The following is a 23,720-nucleotide window of genomic DNA, read 5'->3' on the forward strand; positions in this document are numbered from 1 at the left end:
TTTCATTTCATATACAGAAACTCAACAAAGATGACAATAGTGAGAAAATTCAGTGTTGGAGGATTAATAGAAAAACAGGCCAATTGATATACCATTGACATACCTGTGAACTTCTCTATTCTGGTAAGGAATTTGGAATTATATTCAAAATGTGATCAAAATATCTATACTTTTTAACTTAAAAGATTTCATTTCCAGTATCTATTCCATATAAAACAAAGTAGAAATATTCATAGTAGCACTAATAGCAAAGAATTAAAAACAAAAACAATGACTACTAATTATAAAATAGCTAACATATTTTATGCTTCTATTATATATATATATATATTATTTATAACATATCATAATTATGATAATATAATTCCAACCAGTCAACAAACATTTATTAAGTACTTTCTATATGGTAAATACTGTGCTAAATCTTAGAGATATAGAAAGAGGCAAAAAGCAGTCTATCTTCAAGAAATTCACAATCTAATCAAGAAGACAACAAAAACAATAAACAAGCTGTATGCAGGATAAATAGGGAATTCAAATTAAATTAATTACTGAGAGAATTAAAAGAGGGAATTCATTAGAATTAAGAACACCTAAGAAAAGTTCCCTATAAAAGACTATCTGGGACTTAAAGAAAGCCAGGGAAGCCAGGAAGTAGCTATAAGCTATATAAGTAGCCAGGATGATTCTGGGCACATGGAATAGCCAGAGAGAATGCCTAGAGATGAGAATGTTATGTACCAGGAACAGCAAGGAGGCCAGTGTTATTGGCTCAAAAAGTACTGTAGGGTGTTAGCAAGATAACAAGATAGGAGAGGCAAGTTATGAAGAGCTTTTTGTACAAAAGGATTTTATGTTTATATTTTATATAATATTAATATTATATATTAATTACATATATTTGTATTTCCTTGATAATGATTTAGAACAAATTTTAATTTTAAAGTCTCTTTTTGAACTGTTCACATTTTTTGACTATTTATTAATTGGGGAATGGTTCTTGATCTGTATTTATTAGCTTCCTGTATAAACTGGATAATATACCCTTATCTAAGATTCATTATTTGACACAATTATTATTATCATTAATTAATATATACTATTATAGTGACTGAAGTTTATTCAATAGAAAGATGATATGGTCATATCTGAACTTTAGGAACATGGCCCATTGTAAGTGATTTGCAATAACCAGGTGTGAGGTAATGGGAACCTTCCATACTAATTTGGTAGCGATGTCACAAGAGAGAAGGGGGACTATTCAAGAAATATTGTGAATGTAAAATAACAGGCCTTAGCTCAGATTGGATAAGGAAGAGAGAGAGTTCAGAGTAAAGGATAACGCCCAGATTGTGAATTTTGAGGGACTAGGAACATAATGGGGAAAGGTTTAGTGGGCAAGATAATGAGTTCTATTCTAGACATATTGAGTTTAATCACCTATTGAATATCTAGTTCAAGATTCCTAAAGGCAGTTGGATATGTATAATTGGAAGCTAGTAGAGGGTTTGAGCAAGATGGATAGATTTGAAAATCATCAGCCTAGAGATGGTGATTAAATCCATGAGAGAGACTTAGATTACCAAGTGAATTAGTATAGATGGAGAAGAGAAGGCTGAGAGCAGAACTGGGTAGGACACCTACAGTTATAGGACATGACTTGGATGAGGACACAGGAAAGGAGGGATCAGATAAGTAAGAGAAGGCAAAGACCACCTAAGACATTGACAGAAGGCGTATGAGTGATTATGAGATAAGAGAAAGTAGAAGAAAGAAGAGAAAGTTAATGGCAAATGGCCTTGACTTCCCCCTTTTGGAGTCCATACCTGTTATAAAATTCTACATTTCTATATTTTCACTGCCCCCTCCCTCAGATAAAAATAGTCCATTGAAACACAAAATAAAGGGAAGGTTTACCTTACAGTAGTACTCTCTGACCAAGAAATCTGTGCAGTTAAAATACATGTCATCCCAAAGTTCCATATAAATGGTAGCTGCTAAGTTACCAGTTCTGATTGTTATCATTTTCTGTACTGAAATTATGTGAAGCGGTATAGGACTCAAATTTTTGTTAGTTCATTTTTTTTTGTTTTTCCCTTGCCTGGCCTCAATATGCTTTCACACTTTTCTGGGAGTTGCTTTATAATGGTTCTGGCATTAGAATTGAATTCAGATGAAATCCAAGATATTAGTTATTCATTGCTTGCATTAGTATTTCTTTAAGCAATCCAGGGATGTGATAAAGCTTTTGCCTTGATGGAAAACTCTTTGAATGGAGGCTTCTAGGGAGCAAGTGAGTGTGACCTGAGAAAAACCATTTCTTATGATACCAGGAATTGAATGGAACTCAATTCACTTTCCAGTAACTAGCTAGGGACAATTTTTATGTTTATGTTTCTACGGTGAAATAGGAATATTTTTGTTGCTGAAATGAAACAGTTTCTAGTGGATTATAAAAATAATTCACTTATTCATAATTTACTTAAGATCAATGTTCTTTGGCATATATTTAATAATTCCTTTATTAAGCTTCTAACATACTATTCTTTTACATATCTCTGTTTTGCTGTCCTGTGAGGACAGGCATGAAAAATTATTTTCCACCTTTTGCTTTTCTGATCTCTCAGTAAAGACATATATACAGTGCTACAGTTAATGATTCTTGGTCTATATCTTGTTATTAGGGGTTCCCTTATAAGTAGAAGAATTTTATGAAGAGACAGAAAATATCTGACTGTACAGTGGCAAAAAACAATAATAATAAAATCTACCCTTAAATATTCAATCCTTTAAAAGTACATTGGTCCTCCTGACATGAAGTCAGAATGTACACCATACTGACTTTTGAGTAGAATTATAGTGTAATAAAAGTATGGAATATAACTGGACAGTGGAATAGCTTTTTGAATCTCATTGAAATGTGAGCTGCATTATCAATGGTGACCATAAAACACAGCAATTTTAAGAATATTGCATATAAAAGACTACCAATTTCATTCCAGTACACTGAGGACAAGCAGATGCATCTTAATCTGTGCAGAGGATAAATTATGATAAAGACACATACATCAGGTAAAGTAAAATATGCAAATAAAAACAATGTGTTCTCATTACTCTATCCTAGTCCTACTCTGATTCCCATCATAGATTTCTATTGCCAGCAGAGAACAAATTCTGGAAAGACTTTAAATGCAGACTTAGTGATGGACTATGTGTCTGTCATCCAAATACCAGCCTACCTAAGTGTAGAGTAATTTATCACCTGGCCATCAGGGGATGAATTTTTTGGCCACAGCAGTTTATGAAGTATAAATTGTTTCACTAGTATAGGGAATGTCTACCTACACTATTGAATTACAGATCCTTCATAGTAAGACAGAATTTTAATCACCACTCAAATGTTATATTTTCATAGAATCTTTAAAAAAATTTATCGATAGCTTTTGTTTTTAGATTACTTACATTTCCATCCCTAAGCCCTTTCAGAAAATATTTCTTTATAACAAAAAAAGTTAAGGGAGTACATCTTAAATTAACAACCATATTTTAAAAAATTTAACACCTCATTTTCTGCTTAGTATTACTTTCCCATCATCCCTCATCTCTGCAAAGAAAGTGAGGAATTTTATGAAGAGACAGAAAATATCTGACTTTACAGTGGCAAAAAAATAATAATAAAATCCATATCTTTTTTTGGAACCAAGATTTTAAAAATACTTTATGGTTATTTATTTTCAATTGTTTTGCTGTTATTCTTTCCATTTGCATTGTTGTAGTTATTGTGTATAATAGTTTCATAGTTCTCCTTTCCTTTCATTGAATCTTTTAAAATGTCATTTCATGCCTCCCCCGATTTATAATATTCATCCTTTCTTATAGTTCACTAATATTCCATTACATACATAAGTTCTTTAATCATTCCCCTGTCAATGGGGAATTCTTAATTTTTTTTTAATTTTCCTATCAGAGGATGCTGGCTTGTTTATATATATATATATATATGTAATATATATATATTCTTATATTTTTTCAATTTTATATATATATATATATATATAGAGAGAGAGAGAGAGAGAGAGAGAGACGCTATCTTTTGTGCTACCAATTTTCTAATCAATTTGAGCTGATTATGCAGATATTTTGCTGTTTCTCTTTCCATGTGCATTGTTGTGGTATTTATATTTTATTTTTACATAGATGTTGGTCTGATTTCACAGAAATCATCTAAAACCCCTTAAGTAAATTTAAAAAGCTGATTCCAAATCAAAAAATTTCTTTACTTTTATTGACTTGGAACTATTTTTCTTACTCCTTCAATTACTTCAGATTTCTTCTTTCTTAACTATTTACATAGGCTTCATTCTCTAATATTTATAACCCCACAGTTCTTACTTAACTATGTGACTTATGACCCATAATTTGTTTTAACACATATGGCATTTTTTTACTCTACTTTTCAAGCCTGGTTCTGACTAGTTACTTTGCTCTGGTCTCCTCTACTTGGATATAATCCATTACTACAGATCATTCACCTGGTCCTAGATTCCAAGATTTGTGTTTCTAGCCCTTCTCTGAATGGAGAATATTCCTAGACCTACTTTTTATGTAAATTCAAGCTGGTCACATCTACCCTGATCCTTACTATTTGCCCTGCAGGTACAACTGTCTACAGTATCAGGGAAGATAAGAATGTTTTAAAATTTCGTTCTAAGGTAAAGCTGAATGATATTAGTGCTTCATAGAATAGAATGGATTCTGGCAAAATTATAAAGCTGGACAAGTTTGCCTCTAGCACACTGAAACCTTCTTTCTTCTTTATTCACCATCCCTAATTTCAAAATCTCAAACTTCCTAGTCCAAGATTATGCCCTTCTGGTTAGCATTTAACTGCTGGACTTTATGTGTTCCAGAATTCTGATCAAAACTCTCATTCTGTGGTAAATGAAGCTAGTAAATTAAAACATGCAAAAATACTAAAGACCTGGCAATGTTTCAATGTCCTATACTATCAGCAAGTATTTGCACTTCACTTGTAGAAACCTAAAGAATTACTTTAGCCCAAAGAAATTCTAGTAGTAGAAATTTTAGCTACTATTATAGGCTGGTGAGGGAATGTGTATTTTTAAGAAGGGAAATGGAGAAAACATGGTAGAGAAGAAAGAGTTCTAGACTTGAACTTGAAACCTGGATTCAAGGCCTAGTTCTATTTACTATCTCAGTAATGTCAGACAATTACTCTTTCTCTCTGAATTTTAGATTCCTCATCTGAAAAAAATGAGGTCATTGAACTACTTTTAGTTATTAGTTCCCCGAATCCAACCATTTTGGAGAGTAGTTTGGAACTATGCTCAAAAAGTTATCAAACTGTGCATACCCTTTGATCCAGCAGTGTTACTACTAGGATTATATCCCAAAGAGATTATAAAGAAGGGAAAGGGACCTGTATGTGCACGAATGTTTGTGGCAGCCCTTTTTGTAGTAGCTAAAAACTGGAAACTGAATGGATGTCCATCAGTTGGAGAATGGCTGAATAAATTGTGGTATATGAATATTATGGAATATTACTGTTCTGTAAGAAATGACCAACAGGATAATTTCAGAAAGGCCTGGAGAGACTTACACGAACTGATGCTGAGTGAAATGAGCAGGACCAGGAGATCATTATATACTTCAACAACAATACTATATGATGACCAGTTCTGATGGATCAGGCCATCCTCAGCAACGAGATCAACCAAATCATTTCTAATGGAGCAGTAATGAACTGAACTAGCTATGCCCAAAAAAAGAACTCTGGGAGATGACTAAAAACCATTACATTGAATTCCCACTCCCTATATTTATGCCCACCTGCATTTTTGATTTCCTTCACAAGCTAATTGTACAATATTTCAGAGTCTGATTCTTTTTGTACAGCAAAATAACGTTTTGGTCATGTATACTTATTGTGTATCTAATTTATATTTTAATATATTTAACATCTACTGGTCATCCTGCCATCTAGGGGAGGGGGTGGGGGGGTAAGAGGTGAAAAATTGGAACAAGAGGTTTGGCAATTGTTAATGCTGTAAAGTTACCCATGTATATATCCTGTAAATAAAAGGCTATTAAATAAAAAAAAAACTGGAAACTGAATGGATGTCCATCAGTTGGAGAATGGCTGAATAAATTGTGGTATATGAATATTATGGAATATTACTGTTCTGTAAGAAATGACCAACAGGATAATTTCAGAAAGGCCTGGAGAGACTTACACGAACTGATGCTGAGTGAAATGAGCAGGACCAGGAGATCATTATATACTTCAACAACAATACTATATGATGACCAGTTCTGATGGATCAGGCCATCCTCAGCAACGAGATCAACCAAATCATTTCTAATGGAGCAGTAATGAACTGAACTAGCTATGCCCAGAAAAAGAACTCTGGGAGATGACTAAAAACCATTACATTGAATTCCCACTCCCTATATTTATGCCCACCTGCATTTTTGATTTCCTTCACAAGCTAATTGTACAATATTTCAGAGTCTGATTCTTTTTGTACAGCAAAATAACGTTTTGGTCATGTATACTTATTGTGTATCTAATTTATATTTTAATATATTTAACATCTACTGGTCATCCTGCCATCTAGGGGAGGGGGTGGGGGGGTAAGAGGTGAAAAATTGGAACAAGAGGTTTGGCAATTGTTAATGCTGTAAAGTTACCCATGCATATATCCTGTAAATAAAAGGCTATTAAATAAAAAAAAAGTTATTAGTTCCCTCTAAACTCTAAGATCCATGATCCTAGATCTATGGTATCAAATTGAGTTTTATCCATATTTATAACCATATTTGCAAGATACATTTAAGATTTGGTTCCAAGGAACCAACATAATGGGAATGAAGGAAGGGGACTCACTTTCTCTCACAGAAGGAATGCTTCCTCCCAATGTTGTGTGTGTGTGTGTGTGTGTCTCTCTCTTTCTCTCTCTCTGTCTCTCTCCCCCCCTTCTGTGTCTCCCCCTCCCTCTTTCCGTCTCTCTCTCTCTCTCTCTCTCTCTCTCTCTCTCTCTCTCTCTCTCTCTCACACACACACACACACACACACACACACACACTCACTCCAGGTCTCAAAAGTTGCAAACTTTCCATTTAGTTTTCAGCACAATGGAAAAAGAGCATTGTTGTGATATCTGAAGGGACTTTAGCTTTCTTTAGTCTTTAGATCATAAAGTGATCACTTCGAATTTGTATCATGTTCATTACATTCTTTGTCAGGAGAATAGATTTATGAGGTGCCATATTCAACACTCATTACAATGTTTGTCAAGATAATGAATAGCCTAAAAATTTGAATTTCCAATTCAGTGGGTAAGTTATGGAAGTGTGCTTTAAAATATTTTCTTCTTTTCCCTCAATCTCCCCTAACATTATCTTCCTACTCTGCTTCTGTCCTAAATGTTGCTAGGGAAAGGTCTATGGGGCCAACCGATCAAAGAGCAGAATGTGGAAAAGGTCTATCAAGGCCATCTCTTTAATTCATGCTTTACATTAGGCATTAAAATTCTAGGACCTCACCTTCATGACAAATGAGAAGCGAAATATGGCATGAAATTAATAGGCAACCTTTTTTTTTGTAAGTGACAAATGGTTATTAATTTCTTTGGTATTCATTACAATAACATTAATCATGGGGGACTCTGAGTGTGAGGTTCACTATACTATATAGTTCTGTAGAAATCTGGTGATAATTTAGCATTCATTAATGTCCATTTACTATGAACTGTTACAATATTAATCTACTTTTTCTGTGACAAAACTTGTTATAAGGGAACGAAATAAAACCTGTTTTTAATGCAGTCTTTCCATTATAATTCTAAGACCTGTTTATGTTTTTGTTCAGAACATAAAATTATCTGCAGTTTATTTAGTTTAAAACTAAAACTGTACCCATTTTCTGTAATGCTAATCACCATGGAGTCTAGGGTTTGAACTGAGTGGCAAGTGGGGAGACCAATGTGATAATTGATTGCAAAGCTCAGTAATCATAAAAGGTAATAGAAATAGGGATGGATTTGGAATCTGGAGACCAGACTTTGAATCCCAGATTTGCTATTTTATCTGTATGGCGTCAGGCAAGCTACTTAACCTTTAAGATCTCTTATTTTCTTTTTCTATAAAATACAGAGATTGAATTATATTTCTCTGGTCCCTACTATCTCTAAACACTATTGTTTCCATTTTACTTTTTTAATACTGGACTATTCATGACCCCATTTGGGGTTTTCTTGGCAAAGATACTAGAGCACTTTGCTATTTCTTTCTCCAAACCATTTTACAGATGAGGAACTGAGGAAAACAGGATTAAATGACTTGGTCAAGGTCATATAGCTAATGTCAGATTTTAACTCATGAAGTCTTCTTGACTTCAGGACAGGCACTCTATGTATTGTTTTACCTAGCTGCCCCATTTTACTTACTATTTCAAATCCAGGTTACATTAATAAAACTTACTAGAAAAACCCTGAGCAACTTTAGGAACAATTGTAAAGATGCTAAAGTTTTGAATCATTTAATTAAAATCAATTTTGCAAAAATTTGTTAAATGTCTACTTTATACAAAATATTATGCTAGAGCAGAGGATAAGAAAGATTTTAAATTATTGTTGCTTTATCCTTAGTTTATAATCTAATGAGGAGAAACTCTTTAACCAAGAAAATGTGTAAAAAGTAGTAGTAGTAGTAATAGTAGTAGCAGTAGCAGTAGTAATAGTAGTAATTAACATATATTTATAGATTATTTTAAATATTGCAAAACACTTTACAAATATTATATACGTTGATCTTCATAATAACCCTGAGAGGCAGGTGCTATTATAAATCTCATTTACAGATAAGAAAAATGAAAGCAAACATAGATTAAATCATTTATCTGGCCAGATCTGAATTTAAGTCTTTCTGATCAAAGTTCCACTCTACCATCTAGATAGACTGTGATAAGAACTGTGAGATTTGGTTAGTGCTAAGTTGAAGAATCATAGAATTCTGGTAAGGACCTTAGAGATTTGAAATGATTGAACTATTTTAGGGATCTCAGAGATCATCCAATACACTCTTTGTGTGAAATCCCTTCAATACTCTTCACAAGAAGTAATCCAGCAAAATTATGAAGGAACCCCATGACATGTGAAGGATTCCCTGAATTTGTTTTTTTGAGTTGCCTTACTTTCCAAAGATGAATCTCCCCTGAATTAACATAACAGGGATCTTTTGCAACTGAACTCTATTCAAACTCAGTGGCCTTGAAGTCGAGTCAGCTACAAGCCTGGCCCTGACCAGCTCAACTCAGACTGATAAACCATTTGTACAGCTGGGACTTTTCAGATAAATAAGACCATCTTACCTCCATGGTCTAGAGTTTCCAGGAGAAGTCCCAGTCATTATCACTTCCACATTCACCTTCCTGATGTAGCCAGATCTGTTTAGGTATAACTCTGTTGAGAAATATTTCCTTGTATTGAGGTAAAATCAGCCTATATGCACTTCCATCTATTATTCTAAATTCTACCATGTTGGATAGAGAAGAACATCACTTCCTCTTCCACATAAAGTCATTAAAATACTTCTTTCCAGTTTAGACATATCTAATTATTTCAATAGATGCTTATCTATCATGTTTTGAGTCCCCTCTGTACCCTGGACCTTCAGAACTAATCACAACTGTCTTGGTTTGGTGTGGAACAAAGAAAAGTACAGTGAGAGAGCAAGCTATTTATTTTCAACAAGCCTCTTTCGCATCCATTTAGTCCAACTTGCACACAAAAGAAATTTCCAGGATAACTTATCCAACAAAAAGTCATCCAACATCTATTAAAGACTTCCATGGTGAGGGAGTCCTCTCCTTTCAATATGAGCTATTAGACACTTTGGGACAGAATTTTTCTTATCAAGACTAAATTTATATCATTGTGACTTCCACCCATTATTCCTGGTTCTGCAAAGTGGGGCCAAATAAAACAAAGTCTAATCTCTTCTATAAGTGACAGCCTAAAATATTTGAAGATAGCTATCAACCTCCTGCTTTTCTCCAAACTATGTCCAATTTACTTCAAGGGATTCAGAATCCTTAGCTATTCTGATTGTCCTCCTCTGAATAAGTTCTTCAGTTTATTAATGTCCTTCTTAAATCATGATATTGAAAAATGAATAAATTATTCCTAATAAAGGTAGAATACAGAGGGACAAACACCATTCTCTATTCCCAGAAGCTTTACCCCTTTTAAGGCAGTTCAGCTGAAAATCAAATTGAATATTGTAATTACCACACCATGCTGCTAATTCATATTGATAATTTAGTCAAATAAAAACCCTAGGACTTTTCATGCAAATTGTCATCTAGCAATGGCTCCTTATTTAATATCTTGAGATTTTGCCCTTATGAATAAGATTTTATATTTGTCATTACTAAACTTCATTTTGTTCTTGTCATCCATCTTATAAGCAATCCCTTTCAGCTTTGTGCTATCAGTAAATTTGCTAAGAATATCAACTATGACTTCATCCAAGCCATTGATAAAAATGATGAACAGTAAATAGCCAAACATGGTTTAAGTCCTTTGACATTCCACTTGAGGTCTATTCTGAGGTTGATCTGTATCAATTAATCAATATTCTTTGGATCCATTTCTACCAGTTTGGCCTCTATTTAACTTTATTTAGCCACAGCATTTTATATTATCCATTAGAATGACTTCATACAGAGAAAAACTTTTTTCTAAAACACAGATTTATTGTATCAATAGACTTCCTTGATTTTACCAGTTTCATTTATCTGGGCCTGGTGATTTGAATTCCTGAAATGTAATAAGTACTCTCTTATCTTATATCTCAATTCCCTACTAGCTACTTTTGCTCTGTCCTTTCCAATCCAAAAATCATTTTCCTTACAAGATAAAATGGAGTCATTTTATCTTCTACATAGTGGATAAAGCACTAAGTCTGGAACCAGGAAGATCTGAATTCAAATTTGCCCTCAGATACTTAACTAGCTATGAGACTCTGAATAAGTTACTTAACCTCTAAATGCCTCAATTTTCTCCACTCTAAAATTTGAGCAATAACACCTACTTCACAGAATTGTGAGGATCAAATAAAGTAATACTGGTAAAGTACTTAGCATGGTGTCTAGCACATAACAGGCACTTAATGAGTGCTTATTTGCTTGCTTGTTTATTTTCTATTTTTATCATTCCATCCATCTACTTACCCTTTTTCCCACAACACTTTTTAAGTGTTTTTTTAAGTGTTTAAGTTGTTTATTAAGTGTTTGTTGTTTAAGTATTTAAGTTTGTTAAGTGGTTTTTTTTTATGTTTTAAGTGTTATTTAGAATTCTTAGCTGATCTTAGGATAATAGCACTCCTGATACTATTCATATATAACTTTAACATATTTTCATTTACATTCATGTTCCATCTTCTATCATTTTAAAATCTAAGTTGGTTGCTGAATTCTCCACACATCCACATTTGTTCTAGTTCATCATTCTTTTCTTTTCTTTCTCATTAGAAGTGTTTCTCTTTGTGTCTTTAGAATTTCATGCTTGAGTATTTCCCATCCATCCTGCACTAACTACCTGAGTGAGAGAGTAATTCTATACAGATGCCAGAATCGCTATTATGGCTCACAAGCACTTCTGATCTTATGCTTTTATCTGCTCTCTGAGATAAAACAGGTATGCATTAAGCCTCTCTCAGTCCCTTCCTGGAATGTGACTGCTCTAAGACATTAGTCATAGTCCTTCATTCTGGAAGAGGACCTAAATGACATAACTGTTGGAGTCAAGTACAATGTGTCAAACAGTGGCTGATTACTGAAACAGATTGGGTAAAAATAGTCCATATGAACATTTAGAATGGAGATGTCTCTAAATTTGCACATTTCACATTTCTTTCAAGCTATTGCAATTCTGATTTTCCCTCAGAGCACAGTGCCTTCTTTAATAAGAGCATATTACTCTGTGTAGTCCTTTGCCTGTGTTTTCCATGTCTTCCACTCGATTCCAGGGTTCTTCAAAAAGATCCTAAAGAGTCTCCTTGAATCACTTCTTCTAACCACCATGTCATCACCTGCCTTGTGTGAATTCATTGTAAAATAGTCTTTTAGGCAAATTCAAACAAAGTTGCTAGCCCAATGAGGTTGTGCTTTCTACAGTGGAGTTTGAAAACTTGGCAGTTTATTTTAAGAAAGGACCTGATTGTTATCTTATCCTTCAGAATCTTCCTAAAATAATTGAAATGGAAATAATTCAGTTTCCTGACATGATGCTGGTTGAATTTGGTAGGCAGCCCAGCCATTGGGATCTTCTATTCCACACTTTCCTTCCGAGCCTCCCAAACACACTGATCTAGAACTAGGTATGGCAAAATGTGAATCAATCTCATCATCTACATGTATATACCTAGAAAGTATATACTGCCAAGATAAATGAACTTCTCCACAATATTTAAAATCTATTTGATAGTTTCATATATAAATGGGGTAGTATCTCTACACTAGTGGAGAATCTCTGTTTTCTCAGTATTAATTGTTAAGCCAAAATTAACACAAGCAGCAGCAAATCGATCCACATTTTGTTGCATCTAAAGTAGGCATCCACTGCTCATACAAAAGGTGATTAAAATTTTCCGTGTTATATGGTTCTAAGAGAAGGTTATCCTCTAGGAGTTCCAGGATGCTTCTATTGTCCATTTCTACAAAGGTAAAGAAAATAGATTGTCTTATGACAATAATAGGGGTGGGGTTTCTCTCTTAGTCACTGTTGGCAAGAAGTTCTCCTTAGCTGGATGATTGTTCACCTGGGAGATGGTCGAGAGTTACTATGACTTCAGAAAAGGCAAGGAATAGTCAATAAACTGTTTGCTGCTCAGCAACTCCAGGAGGAATGCTAGGAACAGAAAACAGGTCTGTACTTAGCAATGTCAGTCAATAGGGCTTTTGGAAAATTACATCAAAATTTGGTTGCCTGGAAAAGTTTATCAGTATTATACATCAGTTCCATGCTGACATGCTTGGTCTGGTTCTGGACAATGGACAAAGAGCTCTTGCTCTTTTCCAGTCAGCAGTTGAATGAACAAGGCTGTGTGCTTGTTCCAATGAACACAGTATGATGTTTTTAGTAATATTGTCAGCTGCCTTCAATGAGAATAAATGTGACATCAAGGTCAGCTACTATACTATACCATACTTAAAAAGGCTATAAGCCAAAAGTAAACCATAGAGAGAATTGGTACATTGCTTTTTGTTCACAGATGATTGGGCACTCAATGCATCCTCTAAAACTATAGGAGGTAAATTAGCAATCAAGACCCTGACCAAGGAACTGAAGACACTGCTACTAATTTTTCATTTGAGTCCCCTTAGGGTTCTCAATCACTATCATAGTAATTAGCAATCAGTCAGTCAATCAATAAGCAATGTGTTAAGTATGGGTAATACAATGAAAGACAAAAAAAAACCTGACCCTTGTGTTCAAGGAATTCACCTTAAAATGAAAAGACAATTAATTGGGTACATATAAGATATATGTAGTGTAATTGAGAATTAATCTCAGTGCAAAGTCACTAACAGAATTTAGGGGGAAGGAAGGGGAGGAGACAGAAAAATTCCTCATGCAGACATTGGGATTAGAACTGAATCTTAAAGGAAGCCAGAGAAGACTAAAGGTAAAGGTGTGGAGAAAAAGTATTCTAGGGTGGAGGGACAGCTATTGAAAAGGCACTCTTTATATGGAGTATCATATAAGATATGAAATGAGAGGCCTAAATATGAACATTGGTCTTCACTCCACTAGGACCCCAGATTCCCCTGGAAGAGTCTATAAGTGAACACTAAAAATGGTTACTAATCAAGATTTCTTCCACTACCTCAGAGGAACCCACTATATGCCTGAACTGCTCCATATTTTTGCTATAAATCTCTCTTTGGCTAGTGTTTATAGAGAGTTCAGTGTGTTTTCCAAGAAAACTTTGAACTCATTAATGTCTTTATAGCAGTTTAGTGCTAAGATACTTCCCTTGAAGAACAGGATGCTATCTATCATTGCTATGAAAGCTTTGAACAAAGTTCTGATATGCATCTCCTCTTCCTTCCCTCCCTCCCTTCCTCTCTCTTTTTCTCTCCTCCTCTCCTCTTTTTTTTTCTTTTTCTCTCTTCTCCTCTACTCTCTTTAATTTTTTCCTGATGAATTACTATCTATTTATACCTTCCTCCATTTTATACCTATGAAGATGATTTTAGAATCTAATTACAAGATTTTATATTTAAAATGCTAATTAAATTTAATCTTATTATATTTAGCTCAGTGTTCTAACCTCTCATATTTTTTGATCCTATCATTTAATGTGTTAACTATGCCTCTCAGCTTTGTGTCATCTACAAATTAGATGATCCTGCCACTTGTGCTTTTACCTAACTTATTGATAAAAAGATTAAATAGCAAAGGGCCCAATATCTATGCCTAGGTGACTCTACTAGAGATTTCCTTTCAAGTTAACATTGACATTAATCATCTATAGAATTAGCCATTTCACTAGTTCCAACTCCATCTAAAATGAATTATTGTCCATTTTTCAAATTTATATCTTTCCCACAAATACAGCATGAGATACTTCACCAAACGTTTTACTATAATTTAGATAAACTGTGTTTGTAATGTATTTCTGATCTACAAATCTATTAAGTCTGTCCAAAAAGGAGAGGATATTACTGTGACATATCTTCTTTTGGATGAAGTGATCTGAGTGAACCGACTCTGCAAAGTTACAAAAGTTCTTTTAATTGGCAAATCTGATGATCTTAGTCTGAATCCTTTTGCATTCTGTTTCATTTGATAATGTAGTCTACCTTCTCTTCTTAGATACCATTTTCACTCCAGGTTTGGTGGTTTTACTCTCCTGGCCAACCTCTTATCTTTCTGATTACTCCTTCTTCATCTACCTTGTTGCTTTATCATCAACATCATGCTCCACTCACAATGCACATATATTCTTCTCTTCTCCTTCTACACTAAGGATCCTTAATCTTTGATTCATATAACTTCAAAGGGTCCATAAATAGATTTAAGAGGCGTTTTGAACTTCCATCAGAAAAAAAATTACATCTTTATTTTCATTTCCCTCTAAATGAAATTTTGAATTTCCCTCTATTTTAAAAATAGCTATTCTACAAAGTTATAGGTTTCATCATATTTCCAAGTGTCCATATCACACACACACACACACACACACACACACACATATTAAGAATTCTCCATCTATAGATTATATTCAGCTTCATTCTTTCTTTTCTCCAAACTTAAGTCCCACATTACCATTTACCTAATGGACATTTTAAACTGGCTATCCAATAGGCATTTTAAGCTGAATATATCTTAACCTTAATTAATTTTCTTTCCCCCTTAACTTTGTTATTAAAATCTTTCCCATATCTATCAAAAGCAACACCATCTTTCCAGGTTTCTCAGATTTATAATTTCAGCATTTTCCTAAATTTCTTACTTGAATACATTCAATCAGTTGGAAAGTTTCACCATTACTGCTTTCATGACATCTCTTGCACCCAGTACTTTCTGTCCACTCATATTGCTACCATCTTAGGTTTAGGTCCTCATTGTCTTTTGTCTAGATTCCAGCTTCTTAAACTATACGTCACTATCCCATATGAAGTCTCATAACTGAATATGAGATTGCAAAATTATGATTTATTTTCATTTAATGTTTGATTTGTATACCTATTTTATGTACCTATATACCTAGAGTCACATAAAATTTCTCAGTGAAAAGAGGTTACAAGTGGGAAAAATCTAGATTATTCCAAAGCCTCTTGTCTGAAATCTATTACCATTTCTGTTTAACTTTCATATAGCTGTCAAACTTATTTTCCATAAATAATGATCTGACTGTGTGACTTCTCATTTCAACCAACTTCAGTAGCTTCCTAGTTACTCTAGAATAAAATAGAAATGCCTCTGTTAAGCTTTCAAATTCCTAAAAATCCTGGTCCTAATCTACTTTTCCAGCCTTATTGGATATTATTCTGTTTCCTCACTCTACATCTCAAACTGATCTCTCCATATATTATTCATGAAATTTCACATCCTCTTTTCATTCTTTTATACCAGCTATCCCATTTTCTTGGAATGCACTCCCTCCTTACTTCTGCCTCAGAGTCCCTCTCTTTATAATATAATTCAGGCACCATATTCTTTATTAAGAGTTTCCTGATCTCTTAAAATAATAATGCTCATCATCTTTAACTTCCCCACATTTTTTTTTACTTCATAGGAAGAAGTATAGATAGATGTTTGTTTATTGACTTCATATTTTATTATGAACTCATTATCTTTTCATTTGAATGTAAGCCTATTCCAAGCAGGAGTTGTTAAGTTCTTTAAACTATTATCCCTTTCTACCACAGTGACTAACATATAGTACTCTTAATAAATATTTCTAATTATTGATATATTGATGTGATTGTTGACTCTTTTTATATTTATTAACCATCATTTTAATAGCAAAGATAAAAACTTTTGCTAAAAATGAAAGCCCAGTTGAGTTTATTATGAGAGACACAATGACAGAGAAAGACAGAAATACAGAGAGGGAAAGATCTATATATACCTCTATCTGGATATATCTTAGTCCTATAAAAGAACAGCTAAATGGATCAGTGTGAATCTTATAAAAGGACTAGGAGATACAAGAGTTTAGACTATCATTTTAAATGATGTAGAAACATCATTAAAAAAAAGATATTAGAATATGACAATGAGGGTTAGACTTAGAAACCCTTAAAAAAGGGTATATCTATCAAGGACTAGCTGGACCAAAAGAGTAAAAAAACTATTCCCTTTGGTATGGTAGTTTCTATGAAGCAATAGTCATTCCATGGGGGAAACTCACCAAAGCTCAAGCAAAGTCATTCAACAAAAACATTAGTGAGAAACTTTCCATGTCTTTCTAAATATTTTCGAATATTTATGATGCCCCTGGGGTAGATCTGAATTCCTGAAAAGTAAGAAAGAAAAGAAAAGTGGTAATTTCCCCCTAGATTAGATATTAAATTCAGCTGAGAAGTTTCTTGCTAGTTTCCTGGTGTGGAATGATAAACTGAAGGAGAAAACATTGTTGATGACATTGAAAAGAACTTGATTTTATATATATATATATATATATATATGCATACATACATGTGTGTATGTGTTATACATATATAATAAGAATAATATTACAACAAATGAATTCAAGAGAAGCAAGACAATATGTGAAAATGACAGTTTCTGACAGATAGCAGGTGATTAATAAATGTTTATTGACTAACAACATATCCATGTGGGGAATCAAAGAAGGCTTTAGAGATCTGGGGAGGGCAAATTAGATCATAGTTTTGAAGGGAAGGGTAGGATATAGGATATCAGTAAGTACAGAGGTATCTTATGGATATTCCAAGAGTTCATTAACAAACCCATTTAAAAAATAATCTGAATCCTCTTTTTTATTCCCCAAGAAAGCTAGTTATATGTTGTTAGCTGCAAACAGTAAGGAATACTTTCTCTTTCCTATCTTTTCCCTTTCAGTCACTTCTGATCTGATCCATAGGCAGAACAGGCAACGGAGCTTCTTCCTTCCTTCCTTCCCAAATTTCTCCTTTTCAATGAGACCTGAAATCCCGCCTTGATATCTTTTGAACTAGATTGTCCATAAGACCATTGATACAATGCACATATATTATTTAGGATGACCTATAGCCCTTTTCCATTAGCACATCAGCCCCGATGAGCTAGCTGACACCTCAAATGCAGAAGAACTGAGGTCTCCCTGAAAACTTAGTTCATCATTTCCAGCCCTCATTCCCACTATAATTGCCTCCTACTCATCTTCAGATCAAAAGTCACTTTTACCCAGGAAGAAACAAAACAAAACAGGAATTGCCTCATATGAGTGTTTCTGCTTCCTGGTTCCATTGTCACAAACAACCTGAGTTTCCAGACCCCTAAACCCACTTTAGTTTATTATTTTTTGCATCCCCTAACTCCCATTTTCATACCTGATTTTCATACTCTGGATCACTTCAGAGTACCCTGGCAGTGTCATGCTGCCATTGCTTTCCTAGACGATGAAAAATTCAGGGTCCTTAAGTCTAAACCTGTTTCTAACCAGTCTAAGCATTGCATTGGATTTCCCAGTCCTGTGAAAACTAGATCAATCCTACCCAGCTGCCATCAGTGGCATCTTTTTTCTCCATTATGGTACATTAGAAAAAGCACTAGTTCTTGAGTCAGTAGGCCTGGTTTTTAAGGCAATGATATTCCAATTTATAAAAGAAAAAAATCACATTATTGATAGGATATAGAAAGGCAAGAATTCAATTCCAAGGTATGGAACAGTGAATGTGTGATCCTCCTCATTCCCTCCCACCTCTATTCTTAACTAGTCAATGACAAATGTACTCTATGCACATCCACACACACACATGCACACACAGAGATTTTAAATGCATTTTCAGACTTTCAAGCTCCATGCTTAATTGCTTTCTGAGATAAAACAAAGCACACCTTTATAGGAAAGGGTTTAATTTTAAAAGATTTGCTCTATTGATTCAAATCTCAATCTCCTTTTAGAAGGAGAAAATATGTGTGAAAATTTAGAAGAGAATAACTATTCCAGAGATGCAATTGGATAATATTTAAGGTAGGAAAGCTATCATCATGGTAGAAATGTAATTATTGCCACATTAAAATCTGTATTTTGCATCTTTAAAAAATATAATGCCAATTACCTAATACACAAATGTTCTGGAAATAAATTGTACTTTCTTTTCTTTCCATTTGTAATATAACCACGATATTTCTAGCAATACTCACTTTAAGATATCTATTGAAATCTTTATCAAATATAAAGGCCTATTCTGTTACCAAACCAACAAAACATATACATATATATGTATACACATATATATATATATATTTACACATACACACGTATATATGTATATATATTTTTATATAAACATATATATATATATATATATATATATATATATATGTTTACATATATAACAAATCAATGTTAATTGCATGGTTGCCCTCATAAACATGTCCCAACCAATCCTTTTTGAAAATGAGAGAAATAAGGCCCACAGAGGTGCTTCTTGCCCAAGGAGAGTCACACAGCTGAATCCAGGTTTTCTTTCTCTCAGATCAAAGCTCTTTTTTTTTTCAAAATTAGGCTAATGGAGAGATAGCAGAGGAAAATTGATATGAGGTAAAAAGTGGGTTGGAGGGAAGAAGGGTTTTCCTTTCTTACCAGACTCACAACTAGGAATTTGAGAGGATGGACTCCAGTCTTGAGTGTCAGAGATGGAGGATCCTATCCCTCAAAGTCTAACCCTTGCCATCAAAGGAGTTAAAAAAAATCTAGCCCCCCAAAAGAGAGAACAGGACTTTACAGGTTGCACTAAGGTGGAAGATGACAACAAAGAGGAACATAGGAACGGTGGCCTCTGTAAAGAGCAAGTGGGCCACCTCTTCCCCAAATATTATTGCGTTGAGGAAAAGCCTTGTTTGCTGTATACTAGGGTCTTATTTAACCCACTGTAGATGGTTCTTTTTCCTGAAATAGGAAGCCCCTAAAAGCAACTTTAGAAACTATTTCATATTCTTCTAATAGAACAACGTTGGTATTCCAGCATATTATTTTCCCCTTTACTTCAGAAGCTTCCACAGAGAAGGGGGAAGGAGAGAAACTCTGCTTTCCCCTGAGATCAGTGCCTTGCCATTGGTGCTTGATGTTACCTCTGAGAAGACTAGGGCTTAGTATAAATTCAAAAAGCACCACAGGTGTCAGCCATAATATATAGAAAATTGTGTACACCATTAATATATGAAAGCACCACCATAAAACTAACCCTGGATTATAGCATATGAATTATGACACATTCTTGGTTGCTACAGCTGAATTTAAAGACTTGCTTACTATTTAAGACATGATATATTTTAAACCAAAAAACAAACAGCAAAACTGGTGAGAAAGTGTAGGTGGATTATTTGCTCTGGGTTATTTTCTCAATTAACATTCCAATCTTCAAGGTTGCGTCCCCACAGGATGGTTGTTGACTTGGGTTGTAGAGGTATAATTAATGGGTCCAGGCCCCTATTACTAGAGTTCATAAATATATACCAGTATTCTTTCCATTAACAGTTAGGAAGAAAATACACGAACCTCAAAGTAAAGATTTTTGCTAAGATACAATAAGAATTCTCCCTTCCATCACCTATTTAAACACACGCACACACACACACACACACACACACAGACTCTCATAAACCTGGAATGACTCTCCCAGAAATACACACACTATTTATGGAAAGAGTAGCCCAAACTCTTAACTTGGGTGATCAAGTTTAATCTTACTGAAGAAAGATTGTAGGAATGCATGTGATCAGGGCTACTCACTCCTCCAGGACTGCTGGATTTTTCTCTGTCTCTAAAGTCCTCTCTGCAGTTTAATTCTCCATTTCCATGAATAGCTCTCTTTTGATTCCAGCTGGGTCTCTTTGTCTCCAGGTGTTCTCCTTGAAGCTCTTCCCCATTCTAAATGACTGCCCCTCATGCTAGTCCAGAGAATGTGTCTCTTTTTTTCCATCAACTATGGCTGAAAACTCTCAAACTGGACCTCCTGGGTGGAGCATCTCCTTAGACACTGTGTTCTGTGAGACACAGTGGTCAATGGCAGATCAGAGAAGAGAGAAGTCCTGATCACCCTCCATGAAGGGGTTTCATTCCACAGAACACTCTTAACTGAGACTGATTCAAACCTCTTTATTTCCCCATGAATATGTCACTTTTTGAGGATTACCTAGGGTCAAACCCTTATCTGTCTAAAGATATTGCTTCCTAACTGAGGGTGCAGAGCATTCCAAGAGGGAGAAAGAAGGTAGCAAACCACATCACCACCTGCTTCACAATTCCTTTCAGATTCTGAGGGAGACAGCTCAGGACCAAAGGCAGGGGAATAGCAGTGTTCCCTCATCACCAGAGCAGTTTCTAGCTCAGCCGCTGCAGCCATTAATGAGGAAAAATTTCATTTGGAAAAGAGACCTATCTTCCTCATTATCACTACTGACTAATAACCACCATTAGGTAGGATACAGAGAAGAACCCTGGGAGGATTGGCACTTGCCTTTCTCTCACCCCTCCCTCCCATTACTGGTCTTTCTGGTCCAACCCAGGAAATGATTCCTGTCACCACCAACTGCCAACCAGTTGCCACTAACATGGTGGATAAATTAGCCTAAGTGTGGCATCAGGGCACCCTGAGAGAAGAAGCAACATGTGCCCAGCAAGTCAAACCGTACCCCCAAGTTGAGCACCATCTCCTTTCACATCCTGATGAAGACAGTCCGGGAACCTGAACCCAAGAGCCTTGGGGAAAAACAGTGCCCCCAGCTCAGCATCTGCAGAGATCATCTGAGAAGCAATACCTATATTCTTATCTGTGTTACTATAACACTTATAGCATAATCAGAAAGAAAGTTCTTGTCCTTAGTAGTGTTAAATGGCGGACATCAGAAACGGATATGATTTATCCAATGGAAATGACATTGAAGAAGAAGCATTGCCACTTGCTTTGCAACCATGGTACCTTTCCTTCTGTTCTGCAGCTCAAATTTTCCACCTGTGTTGCCTCCTTCATTAGAATATGAACTCCTTGAGAGCAAGGACTGTAACTTTCTATTTGCATCCCTAGGGCTTAACATAATGCTTTGTATATGTTAAGTACTTAATAAATGATTCATTCATTCTTTCATTCATTCCCTTCTGACTAGTAACATAATAGCTTTCATACAACACAAAGTATTTTACAAGTATTTTCTTATTTGATCCTCACAATCCTTTGTACATGTTAAGTGCTTAATAAATGCTTTATTCATTCATTCATTCCCTTCTGACTAATGACATAATAGCTTTTTTAATAATAAATGTTCATTTATTTTTATTTGTTCTCCTAGCTACATTTTTAATAGCTTTTTATTTACAAGTTATATGCATGGGTAATTTTACAGCATTGACAATTGCCAAACCTTTTGTTCCAATTTTTCCCCTCCTTCCCCCCAACTCTTCGCCCAGATGGCAGGTTGGCCAATACATGTATTATCTTATTTGATCCTCACAATCCTTTGTACATGTTAAGTGCTTAATAAATGCTTTATTCATTCATTCCCTTATGACTAGTAATATAACAATAGTCAGATATTATACATCATTTGAAATATTACAATGTGATCTACAAATATCTCATTTTATCCTCACAATGGCACTACTATTTTCCCCATGTTAGAGATCAATAAACAGGCATTTCAAAGTGAATGATTTGTTTAGGGTCACACAGTTAGGAAGTGCCTGATGAGGTCCAGATCCATGCTCTCTCCAGCTGCCTCAATCAGACATAGGTGTTCATACTTCAAATCAGTATATCAGTTGGTAACACTTTGTCAGCATATTAACACCTCATCATCTGTCATACTGTCAACTGAGCAGAGAGTAGTGAAGGGAAATTTTCCCACTTATGCAAGGCTGATGAGAGGATTCAACCTAAAGAAGCAAATGGGACCTCAGAGATGATCTATTTTAATCCTGTCTTACAGTTCAGGAAACGGAGTTCCACAGAAGCTAAATGACATGTTAAGATCATAAATGCATTAAGAACCAGAGAAAAGATTTGAACCCAGATCCTCTGACTTCAGAAACAGTTCTATTTCCATCATGCCCTGCCTGCCCTTCTGATGGGGAATTGGGATGATTATCTTGGTTTGTGAACAGTTGAAGAAAAATAGTTAAAAATAGTTAAACTTCAGCAGTTCAGATTCCCCAAAATTACATCTTCCTTAAAAGAACACTTTGAAGCAAGACTGAGACCTGTAATTATTTATACTCTTCCCTTCACACGGTCAAGGCAGACACTACCACACAATTTGTGCAGAATAGGCTTCTCTCCTTAGAAACTAGGGCAATGCTAAAAATGGGAGATTATTCACACCAGGCTCAATTACATATGGCACTGAGTTTTGTACAAAATCATGTCCTGGAATCTCCATTAGAAGGGGCAGATATTTTGTGCTGTTAGAGAACTGCTTAAAATGAATTATTACAGAATAGAAAAGGTAAAAGAAGGAAGGGAGAATCTTGTCTAGTAAAACAATGATTGCCTTGAAATTGAGAAGGCCTCTTTTTTAAATTCTTCTGTGTAATAATTTAAAAAAAAACACAAAAACCAAAAAGGCTGCCAGGCATAGTGGATAGAATGTTCAGCTTGGAGTTCAAATTCAAATCCTGCTTATAAGGCTAACTGAATGACTGAAGGAGGGGAAAGGAAGTTTGGTCATAGAAGCAGGTCAGGTCTTATTTCAATGTGCCTCAAATGTCTCCCTAGGACTTATCTACTAAGTCACCCAAAAGTCATATCTGCAATGGTGAAGTTATTTAGATTGAAGAAATCCTAGATGCTTTATGTATTGATATCCATGGAAGAATAGTCAACCAATGGTCAATTTCCTCTATCCCAGTTGGCAAAAAAAAAAAAAAAATCACCTCCTTCCTGAAGGCTTCCTGAGTTATGTGAATGTAGTTCTAATATAATGACAATCATAAACAATGATGATCATTCCTTGAAAGGA

Source organism: Sarcophilus harrisii, chromosome 1 (genome assembly GCF_902635505.1).
Source record: "Sarcophilus harrisii chromosome 1, mSarHar1.11, whole genome shotgun sequence".
In the NCBI taxonomy this organism is placed as follows: domain Eukaryota; kingdom Metazoa; phylum Chordata; class Mammalia; order Dasyuromorphia; family Dasyuridae; genus Sarcophilus; species Sarcophilus harrisii.